Here is a 15236-nt window from a genome sequence, read left to right as displayed (position 1 = left end):
TTATTCTTGAGTAATGTATGCATCACGTTACTGAAAAATCATCCCACAAAAAGGCCTACAGTATTTCTTTTATTTAAGTACCTATAGAATTGCAGTTATGAGGAGAGACACCTATACTTAATAGCATTTTAAATGGCAGTATGTAACTTGTTATCCAGTGTAATAATATACTATATTCAGGAAAGAATGAGGTAAATACAAAATGGTATTTCAGTAGACATCATAAACACTAAGTATGAAAGGATCCACAAAAGACCATGTGGTCTGCCACCCAGTTACAAACTGGATGATTCATATATTTCCACAGGAAGAACCACCACAAAGAATTGCACATTTTGACAATGTATCTAAAGCCAGAGATGATATGCGTTGATGTCGACAACAAAAATTAAAAAATAAAAACGTGTGTACATTGGGAGCAAAAATTGTTTCTGTCTTCAGAATAAGACAAAGAGCCGAGTATGAATTTTTTGACTAATATTGGGTTTATAACCACTCTTTAATCCACTAAGACTTATTATCTCTGATTATGTTAAACAATCCTTTAGCAATCATTTAGCTGACATTCATGTTTTAATCTTTCCTTTTATACTACCACTGAAATTTGTTGTAGGAGGACTTCAGTAATAATTCTGAAGTTATACTGTTGACAAAGTTAGTACTTTGAATGGGTACACAATTTACATATACTTCTTAGCTGTAGACTCCTTCTGAACATTTAGTGTGAAGAGACAGGGGGTTTCACTTTCCAGAATGTCCCCTATTAAATATTCTTAAAATTAACAGTAAAGTGCTCTTCATCACTCAGTGATACCTACAGTCTCCTTCCAGGTACCCTTTGACATGGCTATCCACAATCCTTGGTGAGCAAGAGAGGCAAACTAAGTCTTCTAAATGAAAACACGAATCTCTGGAGCATCCTTTGAGAGGAAAATACAGGCCTGTGAGAAAAATCTGTCTGGAGAGATAAGGACATATGTGCAGGTTGGTAGAAGACTGGAAAGAAGTTTCAGTGAATGATGAAATGGTAGTGATATTTAAACACCTTTACATTGGTGTATTCATACCTAAAAACTCTCCAGAGTTCAAACAGCAGTGTCAACTGTAATTCTTCACACCCAGTGCTTTATATGAGAGTTCGACATCCTTGGCTTGTCCTAGGCTGCTGCACAGATTTACTTTGAGGACTCCATTTCATGATGCTGTCTCACTGTAGCAGGGACCAGGACCAGAAACATCATGTGAAACTTTAAAATATGTGCCTCTCTAAGTAATACAAGTATCTTATGTTGTCTTTATAGGTGTAACTGCCTATACCATTTTATTTACTTTCAGTAAAGCCCTTGTTTTCCTAGTCCCCGACTGTTGTCCCTTGTATGTACCACATCCCTGTCCCTATTGTTAATACACTATTTGGCAGGCAAAAGGAGGGAAAGGTAAGCTAGGAGAGGATCATGGAGAGTAAGAACTGTGTTGTGACAATGCAAACAAGAAAGAGAAGAAAGAAGTTGACCCGGCCTGTATAAATTGCAGGTGGTACTCATATCAAATAGTCATTAAAAAAAAAAAGAAAAAAATAAAAAAGAAAATAACCATTGCCTATCAGATGTTAGTAACACAGAAATATTGTAATGTAAACAGAGCTTTGCATAATTAAGGAATATTATAGCTAGAAATGTTCCAACTCCTATCTGTTATATTTTGACCCAACACTGTGGCCCTCCAGCACCAGACTTGTTCTGTTTTCCCTACAATCTCCCATTAGCTAGTCAGACAGCAGTAAGATTCCTCCTGAGCCTTCTCGTCTCCAGGCTGAACAAACCTGATTTTTTTCAGCCTCTCCTAATACATGATGTACTCCAGCTGCCTCCATCACACTCATTCCACTAACTAATCTTTCTTGTACTGAGACCAAAATGGACATAGTACTTCAGAAGTGATCTCAGAAGTGCTGAACAGAGGGGGAGAATCACTTGTCTTTATGACTGGCTACATTCTTGGTAATACATCTCAGCTTTCTTTAGTGTCAGGGTGAACAGCTGCACACACTCAACCTGTTCTCCACCAGGTCATCCAGGTCTTTTCTGCCAAGCTGCTCTTTAGCAAGTCAGTCTCCAACCAACACTCCTTGAGGGAAGGAGATGATACTTGCATTTGTCTTTGTCAAGCTTCGTAAATTTTCTGTCAGCCCATTTCTCCATCCTGTTGAAGTTCCCCTGAATAGCAGCCCAATCCTCTGGCCTATCACCTGCTCCCTCTATTTGGCATCTCCCACCAACATGCTGAGAGTGTATTCTGTCCTTTTGTGCAAGTCAATTATAAAGACATTTAGGAGTATTGGTCCCAGCAATCTTTAAGGGACACCATTAAACACCAGTTGAATTTTCTCCCTCTGATCACCATTCTTCGGGCTCAGCAATCCAGACAATTTTCTAGTCACGTAATTGTTCATAAATCCATTCCTTATCTCACTAGTCTAGCTCAAAGGATTCTGTGAAAGACCATACAAAAGGCTTGGTTAAAGTGAGAACATACCACATCCATCCATCAATCACTCTTCTCTTCTTCACAAAGACAGCCATCTCATCACAGAAGGAAGTCAGGTCAGTTAAGCATGATTTGTGCTTGGCAAATCCGTGCTGACTGTTCCTAATCACCTTCTTGACTTTCATGTGCTTCTATAACCTTCTAGAGGACTGACATTTAGCTGACTGCCCTCTAAATCCCCAGTTTCTCCTTGTTCTTTTTTTCAGATGAGTACAATATCTGCCTTCTTCAAGTCCGTCCTTCATTTGCATCATAGAATCATAGACTCATTAAGGTTGGAAAAGACCTTCAAGATCATCTGGTCCAACCATCACCCTATTACTAATGTCACCCACTAAACCATGTCCCTAAGGACCAGGCCCAACCTTTCCTTGAACACCCCCAGGGACAGTGACTCCATCACCTCCCTGGGCAACATGTTCCAATGCCTGAGCACTCTTTCTGAGAAGAAATGTTTCCTAATTTCTAACCTAAATCTCCCCTGGTGCAACTTGAGGCCATTCCCTCTAGTCCTATCACTAGTTACCTGTGAGAAGAGGCCGATCCCCATCTCCTCACACCTTCCTTTCAGGTAGTTGTAGAGAGCAATAAGGTCTCCCCTGAGCATCCTCTTCTCCAGACTAAACAACCCCAGTTCCCTCAGCTGTTCCTTATAGGACTTGTGTTCCAGTTCCTTCACCAGCTTCATAGCCCTTCTCTGGACACTTTCCAAGGCCTCGATGTCTTTCTTGTACTGAGGGGCCCAAAACTCAACACGGTACCCTGAGAACATCTAATATGATTTTTTCTGTATGAAACCAGAAGATGTGTTTCAGGATTTGTGGGGGAACAAGATTTTTTCTGTACCCAATAATTTCTCATTTTCAGTTAATAGTCTGAGATGTGTAAACTTTACTAGCAATCCTCAAATACTGTCAAATTAAAATGGATTTAAAACTCCTTCTATATACAGATGCTTTGTTTGCATCCAAACTGAATGATCTCTTTGTTCTTATAGACTAAATTTTCCTGCTTGTAGGTTAATCATGCAGGACTGAGTGAATCTCCTCATCTACAATAATCTTGTAGAACTCAATTTTATTTAGTTCTATACCAAACTGGCAAATAAATAAATAAATAAATAAATCTTCTTAGTCTTATAGATACCTTCTGTTATTGTTAGAAAAGAATCAGGACAATATTTACTAAGCAGTCAATCAGAACAAGGAGAGAGATATTAATTTTTTGATAGTTCACGTTATAAACTGAAATCCTGGGGTTTATTAGGACGTTAAAATTATTTTAGAATTCTTTTTACTTAGAACATTCTCGAGGATGTCTTGAGGCCTTTTTAGGTCTTTGATTTAGGTCTTTGAACTCTATAAATCAAGGTCAAAGTGTCACAGTAAATGGGGTTACATCAGGCTTGTGGCCAGTCACTGATGGGATTCCACAGGGCTCCATTTTAGGGATAGTTCTCTCTATTGTTTTCATAAATGACTTGAACATAGGACTTGAAGATATACTAAATATGTTTGCAGATGACATAAAATTGGGAGGAGCTGTTGACTCCCTTGCAGAGAAACCTCGACAAATTAGAAAGCTGTGCAGTCACTAACAATATGAAGTTTAACATGAGCAAATGCCAAATTTTACAACTACAGATTCTACCCAGGGAAGGAGCAACCCTGGATATACATACAGAGTCAAAGGGATGAGGGGATGGAGAGCAGCCCTGTGGAAAAGGGATCTGGGGGTTTTGGTCAATTAGTAAAAATAAAGTACTAAAAGCATATAAAGTACTATTAGTATATTAATATTGTATTACTATATAAAGTACTAAAAGTATTAAAAATTAAAAAAAAATACAATAAATTGAGTACAAGTCAAGCAGTGTGCCCTGGCAGCCAAAAGGGCCAACCGTAACCGGGTGTGCATCAGGCACAGCACTGCTAGCTGGTTGAGGAAAGTGATTGTCCTGCTCTGCTCTGTGCTGGTGCAGCCTTACCTCATGTGCAGTTCTGGGTGCAACAATATAAGAAAGACGTAAAATATTAGAAAGTGCCCAAAGGAGGTCTACGAAGATGGTGATGGGTCTAGAGGGCAAGACATACGAGCAGCAGCTGAGGTCATTTGGTTTGTTCAGCCCAGAGCAGAGCAGGCAGAGGACAGGCCTCATGGCAGCCTACAGCTTCCTCACGAGGGGAGCAGAGGGGTGGGCACTGATCTCTCTGTTGACAGTGACAGGACCTGAGGGAAAGGCATGGAGCTGAGATTCAGGCTGGATATTAGGAAAAGGTTCTTCACTGAGAGGGTGGCTGGGCACTGGAACAGTCTCCGCAGGGAAGTGGTTACAGCAGCCAGCCTGTCAGAGTTCAAAAAGCATTTGGACAATGATCTAAGATATATGGTTTAATTTTTGGGTGGTCCCATGTGGAGCCAGGAGTTGGACTTGGTGATCCTTGTGGGTCCCTTCCAACTCAGGATATCCTATGATTCTATGATTCTATGATTCTGTGATTCTTATATTATACTTCAGCAATTTTCTAGTGTCAATAGGTCTTATGATTTCGCTTTATGTGGCAAAACATACTGATTAATTTAAATGGATTTAAAATTATTTAACTCTATGCAATACATCCATATCACCTTAAGAGAAGTGTGTTTCAATTTAAAAAAAATTAAATTCTCAATGATTTACAAGATACAACACTATGAAACCAAAAGAAATATCCATTAAAAGTCTGCACTAGTCTGACTACATTTCTTTATATCTGTGCCATTTGAAACACATTACTTTACAGGAAGGTAAAATTTGGAGACCTGTTGGCTGAGATACAGAGAAAATATTTCCTTTCACGGGTGTTAAGTATGTGTGCATACTTAACAGGCAGTCTTAATCCTGGCATATCCTAGTTTTTCCTTCAAATAAGGGGGGAAACAAGACTACATTAAAACTCTCAAAATTGTCTTAAGAATTGCATATGCAGGATTAGAAGAATAAAAATATTCCCTTGGATTTTGAGTTCTCGTAACCCAGATCTTCAGTCTACATCCCCAATAAACTGAACCCTTTTAACCCTTCGGTCATTTTCAACATTACAGACTGTGTTATTCTAAGCACTAAAGTTTTGTCCTCTACATCTCCCCAACACACTTCAAAATTCTGAAAACTGTTGTAGAGTGGCATCCATTACTTAGTTCTTTAATTGATAAGTTTGAAAACACCCCAGAATCTTTCATGCGATAAACTAACAAGTTGTTCAAAAAGCAGACTAAATTCAGAACAGCCTTAAAAAAAAAAAAAAAAAAAAAAAGCACACCAATGACAGTTGGATGTTAGAAAATCCTTAGAACAAGTCTAACTTGACTTCAATTGAAGCCATGGATTAGGATGTAAATGAAGCAGAGCCACTGCTAAGTATTTTCAAACTCTTACTCTAGCACCTAATTGGGTCATTACTCTATGAAAGCTTGAGATAATGTACATGTAGTACCAATAAACAGAGAGGTTTAAACAGAGAGGTTTTACCATACCGCTGTCAGAAGACCTGACTCATGTATCGTCCTTAATTTGAAGGGACTCTTTGTCTGCAGACACTGGTAAATTAGATAGGGGAAAAAAAAAAAAAAAAAAAGTAAGATTTTTAGCTGTCCTAACAGCAAACAGAACATGCAATTTTAGCAGCATTATTATAGAGAAGCTAAGCAGGTGTCATGGTACCAGTCCAGGTCATCTGAAATATCTTTAAATACTAAGCAAAGAAAAGCAGACAGAAGATCAAGGCTTAGCTTTCAAGTTACAATTATAAACACAAAATGAGTTCTTCTTAATTTCGTAGATACCAGGTCTGCATACAGCATTAGCCATTTTCCAGTACATTTCCATTAGTAATGTCTTTGCTGATTAGTTTTTTTCTAAATTAGCATGTTTATCCATTAGCATATCAATATTGCTGCCAACCATCCTCTTAATTTTTAGTTTTCTTGTTGCAACAAAAAAATTGCCAATAAAAACAAGCTTTACTTGAAGCCTTAATTAACTCTAGTACAATTCCTTTTTCTTTCTTTTTTTTTCTTTTTTTAATCTTTCTTAATAATAATGTGTAATATTTACTCAGATTACAGATTTGCTTTGCTCAATAACATTACTTACTTGAATAATCAAAAACTTCATATTTTTGGTTTGGCACCAACACAAACTATAGTATTTTGCATAGTTTGGAGACATTCTGATGAAAGCTTTTCTTAAAAATGAGCAAGTCAGTGTCATCACAGTCAAAATTGTTTTACATTATTTCTGAAGTTCATGCTAAGAGGCAGTAACAGCTACAGGAGAGACCGTTACATACAAACACAGTGAGACCTATTCTGACCTTCTTTACACTTTCTTACAATGCTGCTCCCACATTTATCTGTAGTGATATTTCTGATAGATGTCTTGCATGTGAGAGAAGAGCCAGGCCCAATTCTTCCAAAAGACTATTTTTGTTCATATTCCCCCTTTTTGTATTATAGATAATTCTCTTCATTGCTTTGATGTCTTCAATTATATTCATTTAAAGTCAGTCACAGCAGAATAGCTAACACTATGTTTAACAGAAGTACATAGAGAGCTAGCTTGAATATAGAACATAGACAGCTTCTACTGTCTACGCTGTTATTCAGGACAGATACTCTTGTCTGACATAATTAAATCTTGATGGTAATTATTTCTGCTGATTCCTGGTAGACTGCTGTTAAAGATATGCTTATCCACTTTCAAACACACTATCTTATTAAATGAAATGCATGTCAGTAATTACAAAGCTGAACTTTTTAAATTTGGGGTTTTCTTAAAGTCTTTTAAAAATGAGAAGATAAAGCTTTCTCTAGAATGATCCCTTGTGTTTCAAAACTAAGAGAGCACAGACAGTGTCTGAAACTTTAATACCTGATGAGAGAAAGAGAGAAGGAATCTTCGTGTATGCACTGCATCGGGGGTTGAGAAGTTTTTGGTTTTTAACTTAGTAAGTCAATTTGTATTAAGTTATATGAAAATGCTGATTCTTACTGTTCATTGCTGTCTTCTTCAAATAATAAGTTTACCTGTGCCATTTTGTTAACCTATTACATATGAAATGGAATTTCTTATTTCTCTGACAGTGGGGGATGGGGAGACTTCAGATAATGGTTAAGATGAATCATTAGTATTTCTTTTTACCCCATCAAATGAAGACAAAAACAAATAAGGAATAAATTTCAGAGGAAACATAGAAACTAAATGCATTCTGAGTTATTTCCAAGATTCCTAATTTGAATGAGAAAAGTAAGATCAGATCTGCCTAAAATGTCTGAATATTATTAAAGATTACCTTTCAGTTTTTTTCAGTATTCATATCTAAGAACATAAAATATTTTCACAATACAAGTACATTTACCATGAGCAAATGTTTAAACAAAAGAACTAGGATTCTTAATGAAACACCCTCAGGAAAATGTTTAAACTTTGCCCTTAAGTTTACTTTGTTCACTAATAGGCTTCTATTTCTAGTAGTGAGTAGGAAGGATAGGTTCAATGTGTTAATAAGAAAAAAGTAATAATATTTAATTAATTCTGGCTGAACACACATGGTTTAATATACTTGGCAATATCATTCTATCACATGATATGATAATTTAATGGAACTTTTTTATTTAAATTGCTGGCAAGTTTATGAAATTATAAAGCAAATAGGCCATGCACTTGGGTGTAATTGACTGTATAAATGTGTTTTATACTATACTGTTGGCAAATTAGCCAGTCCCTGTCACAGAATCAATTATTATCTAGCTGTATTCTGCAAACACAATAGCAGAAATATAGCATTTATAGAAAAAAAAAAATCTACAATTGTTAATCTTACATTGTGCATCCTAAAGTCAGGCAATAAACATTCATACGCTGTATAATCATCTTATGATAATGCTGCTGCCAAATGAGTGTACATTTAAAGATTCCTTGTTGTTGAAGGAATTCCTTAAGTGGAAGTCGTGGTTTTGTTTTTATTTGTCTTTTCCTCTTCAGATCAGTGAAGTGAGTAATACATATGTCAGTGACTCAAAAGTTATAAGGTTTTACTACGTCTCAATTTTCCAAACCTACTTAATGGACTTGGACACTCAGTTTCTCTTGGTACTGCATCCACTCTAACTCCTACCTAATGACATCTTTGATATTCTGAGTACTGTAGCAAAAATTACAAGATGTGTTCTCCATGTTTTTAATACATGATGTTGTTAGAGATCATTGAGGGATTCTGAATGAATTGGACACTTAAAATATTCCTTTTTAGTTCTCATAGTAAAATGCTTGAAGTTATTTATTTCTTTTATATGTCTACCTGCAAGTAGGCCATATCTAAATTATGAGCATTATTTAACATAACAGCTTCCTGATGGTGTAAAAAGAAGAAGTGCAGATGAAAACTGCTACACCAAGGAACCAAAGTCTGCTGTTCTTAAAGACTATATCAAAAGTATAATGGTTCTGAGCAAGTGAGAGTGAAGAAGTCTGGACTCCCACAACATCACCATTGTTCTCTGTTCCTACATCCCAGCTGTGCAAGGACTATGATCTGTAGTTATGTGGACAGCTACAAGAAGTTTCACAAGGCAGATGTAATGGTACTTCTGTTCACTGGAAAGAAACCAAGTGCAAAGGTGTAGGCAGACAGCACAGTTCTACTTATGACTGTTTTCATGTACACATATGAGGGTTTTTACACTATGATCTTCACTGTAGCTACAAAGTGAAGAATGTTCACTGTCATCCAGGTGCACAGAACTGCAGCTCATGTAAACATCCCTCAACTACCTCACGTACCAAAACAGTTCATGTATTATAGCAGACTGTACAAACCCACCAGAACACTGGCAGGTTCTTGGCAGCTGAAGCCCACACTGCTATGACTTCAAGACTACAGAATCCCAGGCTATATGATTTAAAGATTGCTCAGGGATGCCTGTACATACCTGTGAACAGATGCATTGTAGATATCCCCAGCACTCTTAATGACATGCAGAAAGCAAGTTGTTTAGAGCTTTGAAAGGCTCTGCAATTCTTTAAGGTATCTTTACAGCACTTATGTGGAAAAATACCACCATCCAGCTGAGAGTCATCAGAAATATTCTGTTGTTCTAGGGCTCCAAAATCAGCACTCTTGGTCTCAGCTCCATTATTTACCTAGACGTTATTCTTTCCATGGAACCAAATTACTGATACCAATTTGAAAACAAATCTGCCAAAAGGGAAGGTATCAACCATGTGCTTCTGTCTTAGAATCAGCCCCACTGAGGACACTCAGAAATATATTGTATATATTTCTTAGGAAAACCAACAATGATCCAGCTAGTAGTCCTCTTAGAATTGTACTGATTCCTGTAGTTTGAAAGTAAAGTGTCTGCTCCTGAAATCCTCATATTAAAGGCTTAGATCAAGGTCTTCCCCAACTTTGAGTTTTCTTGCATGCAGTGCTCCCATTCAAACAGTACTGAGTTCTGTTACAGGCTCTGATCAAAACTCAGTTCTGGAGTTTGGACAGAGTATTTTTCTCTGAATCCTACCTCCCCATGAGTATTTAAGTTGCAAGTCTTAGGTAAACTCTGTCCTGAGCTTCTCAAACAACAGCTCCTGAAAAAAGTAAGTTGTGTTTTACTGAATCTTTAGCAACAAAGGCTGAGACAACTGAAGCAGAAAGCATACACACACACACACACAAGAAGGGGAAGGTTTCTGTCAAAAACAGATTTTTTTTAATCTGTTCTCAGTCATGTTCTTGTTCCTTACTCTGTATAGATCTTTTTGACTCCTTCTGGTAGATATTTCTCATTTCTAATTTAGTGGATTTTAGTTGCTTTACGTGTTGGTGAAGTAATTTTTAATTCTCATGCTTGAAAATATAATTTTAAATCTATGAAGAAGAAGAAATATATCAAGATTGTGGACCAGAATCTATTAGTCATACTAAGTGCACAACTGAAGTTTAATGAAGAATCAGTTAGTCACGATTACTGAATGATAAACTTTTGACTGTGTGATTTAGTCTATACTAGGAATCTTAGGGGTAATGGCAAGACCCTGAACTTTAATTTTTCAACTAGTTTCTTTATTTGATCAAAATAGCAAACAGCTTACTAAAGTCAGTTTTGCTACAGTATGTTTGGGACTTTTTACTGAATAATTTGGAAGAACAGGGTTAAAAAACATACTGTGAGTGTACTGTCAGGAAATACAAATGTGTGAGATTAGGGCAGAATAGATGCATGCAAATGTAAGATTTATATTTTAGATTTTTCTTTTTGGACACAAAAATGATATTTTTTTAATAAATGAGTGAATTTAAAAAATCTTATTTTCCAGTGTCTCAGCACACATTAAAACAGTTTATATATATATATATATATATATTTCTTTGAATTGAACATAGTGAGGAAATGAAAGCAAGAATTCAATGGTAATTACATAGTTTGGTCAAGAAATATTTCAAGAAAGGAAATGAAAATGCAGAGAAGATCAGCAACCTCTTCAGAACATGATGTGAGCTGTTTTAAAATGACATAATAATGCTGTCTCATTAGCCAAGTGCTGGCCAGTACTTGGGGTTGTGTAGGTTTGTGTCCTCTAGGAGGAGACACTGGTGATTCAGGTGTATTCATTAGAGCTGCTCTGCTTATTTAAAAAACAAACAAACGAACAAAAAAACCCACAAAATCTTGCTTCTCTGAGTGCAGTGGGGAAAACAAGTAAATAAATAAAAACAACAAAAATAATAGACCATATCCTTTTTCACCACATAAGTCTACTTCTCTACAACTTCTATGCTCAAGAAGCTCTCTTGACTTCATCACAATGTCATTCAGATTATTCAGAGATGGAAAGATTCATACATATATAGTCATTTGCTATAACATTTTATTTAATACACTAATTTCCTAATTGGAAAAGCAATGAGACTATCATTGATCCATTATTACTATTATTAAACTGCATTACCCTAGACACAGTCCTAAGCAAGGACTTTGATCGTGATAATTTACTTAAAATTATTTTTCTATAAAAATATACTTACCTATTGAAAATGACAAAATTCAGGATACAATATATGTGGTGATAATCCAGAAATAAGTACACATTTTTTTTTTTTTCAAGAGAAGAATTGTGATCTTTGTAAAATATTTTTATAACTCTTGGTTTCATATACACAGTGTAAATAATTTTCATCAAGACAATGGTGATAACTTCAAAACCTAAGGGAATGTATAACATTTTGGCATGTATTTTCTTAATATGGTGCATATTCGAAAGATTTCTAGCAGGATGTTGTGGCTTAACACTGGTAGGCATCAACCTCACTCCAACCCAGTGGGATGGTGGAGAGAATAGGAAAGGTAGAAGTGTGAGAACTCATGTGTTGAGGTAGAGAGAGTTTAATAGGTAAAGCCAAAGCTGTGTGCACAAGCAAAGCAAAACAAGGAATTCATTCACTACTTTCTATCAGTAGGCAGATGGTCAGCCACTTCTAGGCAAGCAGGGCTCATCACGCATCACTGTTTCTTGGGAAAACAAACACCATCACCTTGAATTTCCTCCCCTCCTACTTCTTTCTCTCAGCTTTTATTGCTGAGCCATAATGGTATTGGACATCCCTTTGGTCTGCTTGGATCAGCTGTGCTGGCTGTGTCCCCTCTCAGCCTCTAGGGCACCCCCAGCTTCCTCACTGGCAGGGCAGTAGGAGAAGCAGAAAATTCCTTGGCTCTGTGAAAGCGAGGCTCTGCAACAACTAAAACACTGGTGTGCTATAAACACTATTTTATCATAAATCCAAAATACAGCACCATACCATGAAGAAAATTAACCAGTCAAAAAAAGGACAGAGGAATGAAATTCTTTTTTCATAGAAGTGTTTTTGTCAGATACTGAGATATAAAAAGTTGTCTTCCTTTGAAAACTGGAAAACAAAAAGAACAAAACACAATGTGGACACACTATATACGTGAATGTTCAAGTTCAAATAGTCTGTGTTGTGTTTGTGTTTCAGTGATGAATCTATGAAATTCTGCTTTACTTTTTCTTTCTTTGAATGAGTGGGAGAGTTATAAATAAAATGTTGTTCAAGGAGGTGTATAAATAAATTGGTATAATTAGGTGTCATAATTAAGGTGCCCATTGCTGTTCTAGACACATTTACATAATTGTCAGTGCTAAAATGAAAATAATTGTTTGTCAGGATTGCTTCTGTTAAGGCTGATAGTTCCCTACTTTGTATAGCTCACTGCAAGTATTTGTTTAGAAAATATTCTGAACTCTGAGCTTAAAATGACTACACACAAGCCAAAATCTTCATAAGTGAACTAGTGCACAAAATTTACCACTTTAAAATTCAGATCCAATATTTTGTCCAGTATCCTGAAATATCCCTTCCGCACAGCAGCCAAACTCTGTATGCTTACACTGCCTCTTATAAGATTTGTACATGACATGCAAGTAACTACTTTGTAAACTGGAAAGGCTAAGCACTTTTTGTTTTATAAGGAAAACATGATTAAAGAAAAAGCTGTTTAAACTGAATTATTGGAGGTGTTTTTTTTTCATGATTTGCTTTTAAGAGTTGAATCAATTGTGAGGTACATGAGCACTATAATAAATGTAACTTACACAAGTATTAAGAAGCAAAGTATTGAGTCCTGTGGAAGTTCACAGAATATGGCTTTTAGGCTACTGAATTAGAGATGCAACTCAGATTTGGGAACAAACAGTATATGGCAATGAGTATTGTAAATACTTACACTTTTGCTTTATTGAGTAAGAAGCTAACTATCTCAAGTACAAACATTTTATGCGAAAGAAGAAATCTTTTAGCAAAACTGCATTAGATTTAAATTATTTTTATTAAATAAAGCAGTATCCCAGAACAGCTGCAATAAAGTAAGATACTGGAACACATGCATAGGAATAACATATTTTATAAACCCTCTAAGATCCTTTAGAATCAATGGAAGAAATTATTCACTCACTAGTTAAGACTTTTATTGAGCCAGTCATTTCTCTTTTTTCCCTACTCTTTACCATCAAAATTTATCTTTTTCTCAAATTAGATGAGATTATTGAGTGATTCTGCCTGCCACCCTAGCAAGCAAAGGCCTCTGCCTGGGGAGGCCTTTGCCCAGCTGCTTGCCTTGTTCAGCCCAGCTCTCAACTTCCTGGCCCTCAGTGAGCAACTGGCCCTTGCAACTCCCTGACACTCCACATGGGAAGCCTCAGGACTTCTGCAAAGGTTTAAAAACAGTTCTTAAAAGCCTTCCAGATTAGGCAGCAGTCCTAGCATGGATCTGAATGCTTTTCCCCAGGGGAAGATAATATGAGTTCTGCTGTGGAAAGTGAAAAGCCGTGTTGGCATGAGGATGGTAATATCATCATTGTTCCAAAGTCTCTTTTTTCCCTCTAACATAATATGTCAAATCGCTCTTTCTTAAACTGGGAACCAATATTAATAGGAACTACTAAAAACTAAAGATGCAGTATAGACTTCCACAGTAAAGAAATTTCAATTTCCTTGTCCTTTTTTACCAGGGAAAACACCATGCTTCCAATTCTTTCTAAATATGTTATAGTAGGACTGTAAGTTCCCTGGGGCAGAAACACTCTTCCATTATATTTTGTGTAGTACCTTGTAAAATGGGACCCTGCTCTCGTTTGGTCTGCAGGGAGTACTGTAGCAAAATGAATAAGTAATGCTTTCAGAAAATACATCAAACACAGAATGAGCTGCATCACCTATTGCACAGAGCATCAAAACTGCTAAAAATGTCAACAAAACAAACTTGAGCAAAGCACCAGCAGAAGGTTTCATCAAAGCAAGCAGGACATCCACCTTAAAATTGGTGGAAACATATACTCTAAAGAACTGAAAATGGCATATTTTGTTTATGTGTAATAAAATGTAACGCGCAGCTTTAAGTAGTAGATTATTAATTCGGTCAATATTAAAAAAGACATTTCTATTTGTGTGTAATTATTACAGGTATTGATCAAAATGTAAAGCTTGCACATGTACATCTATAAAAATTAAATTTGAATGAATAAGTTGTCTGTTTGTAGGCATTTAAGGATGTTCTCTAAGTTTTATCAATATTTCTTTAATTATGTTTAAGAAAGAAGTTACTATAAAAAAGTAGTTTGCAATACCAAGTAGTCCATCTTCGTCAATTTTTCCCATGTGAGTAATAAATCCTTCCTATTTGCTAACTCAGCCAACAGATATGCTTGACTGAGTCAGGAGAATTGATAGCCTCTTTGTAAAAGTCCATTACAGAGCAGATCAGCATGTCCATAGTCTCAGAGTTCTGCATCAACTTTCTTCCTCTGAAATGATCTCACTTGTTAATGAATCAGTATTGGTAACCAGAAATTACATTTATATTTGTTTTGTGGTGTTTGGTTTTTTTTCTCTTTAAATTATTATGTAGTAGCCTTCATAAGGAAATGACAGAACCCCTCCCCTCCACATAAGACCCAACTGTGATGATTTTTAAATTAGCATCAATCTCTTTTATGAAAGTACTAAACACTAGCAATTCAAACCTATACTGTCTAGAACAGAAATACATCATCAGCACAGCCCATATAATAAGCAACACCTTATCAGAAACACTCAATAGTACCATAAATTAAGCATGGTGCACCCATTACC

General features: G+C 36.2%; 1 long non-coding RNA gene across 1 annotated transcript in view; it reads right to left on the bottom strand.

Annotated features, from left to right (window-relative positions):
• Positions 1-382: 382 nt before the first annotated feature.
• Positions 383-15236, bottom strand: part of LOC106030162 (uncharacterized) — an 82617-nt gene continuing 67763 nt past the window's right edge. The window contains exons 3-4 of the long non-coding RNA XR_007165679.2: positions 6064-6126; positions 383-1210 (exon numbers count right to left, since the gene is read on the bottom strand). This is a non-coding gene — a long non-coding RNA (uncharacterized lncRNA). The remainder of the gene's footprint in view (positions 1211-6063; positions 6127-15236) is intronic.

The sequence above is a fragment of the Anser cygnoides genome, chromosome 2 (genome assembly GCF_040182565.1).
Source record: "Anser cygnoides isolate HZ-2024a breed goose chromosome 2, Taihu_goose_T2T_genome, whole genome shotgun sequence".
Taxonomy (NCBI): Eukaryota; Metazoa; Chordata; class Aves; order Anseriformes; family Anatidae; genus Anser; species Anser cygnoides.
The sequence above is the reverse complement of the archived record's forward strand: the minus strand, read 5'-3'. Positions and strand labels throughout refer to the sequence as shown.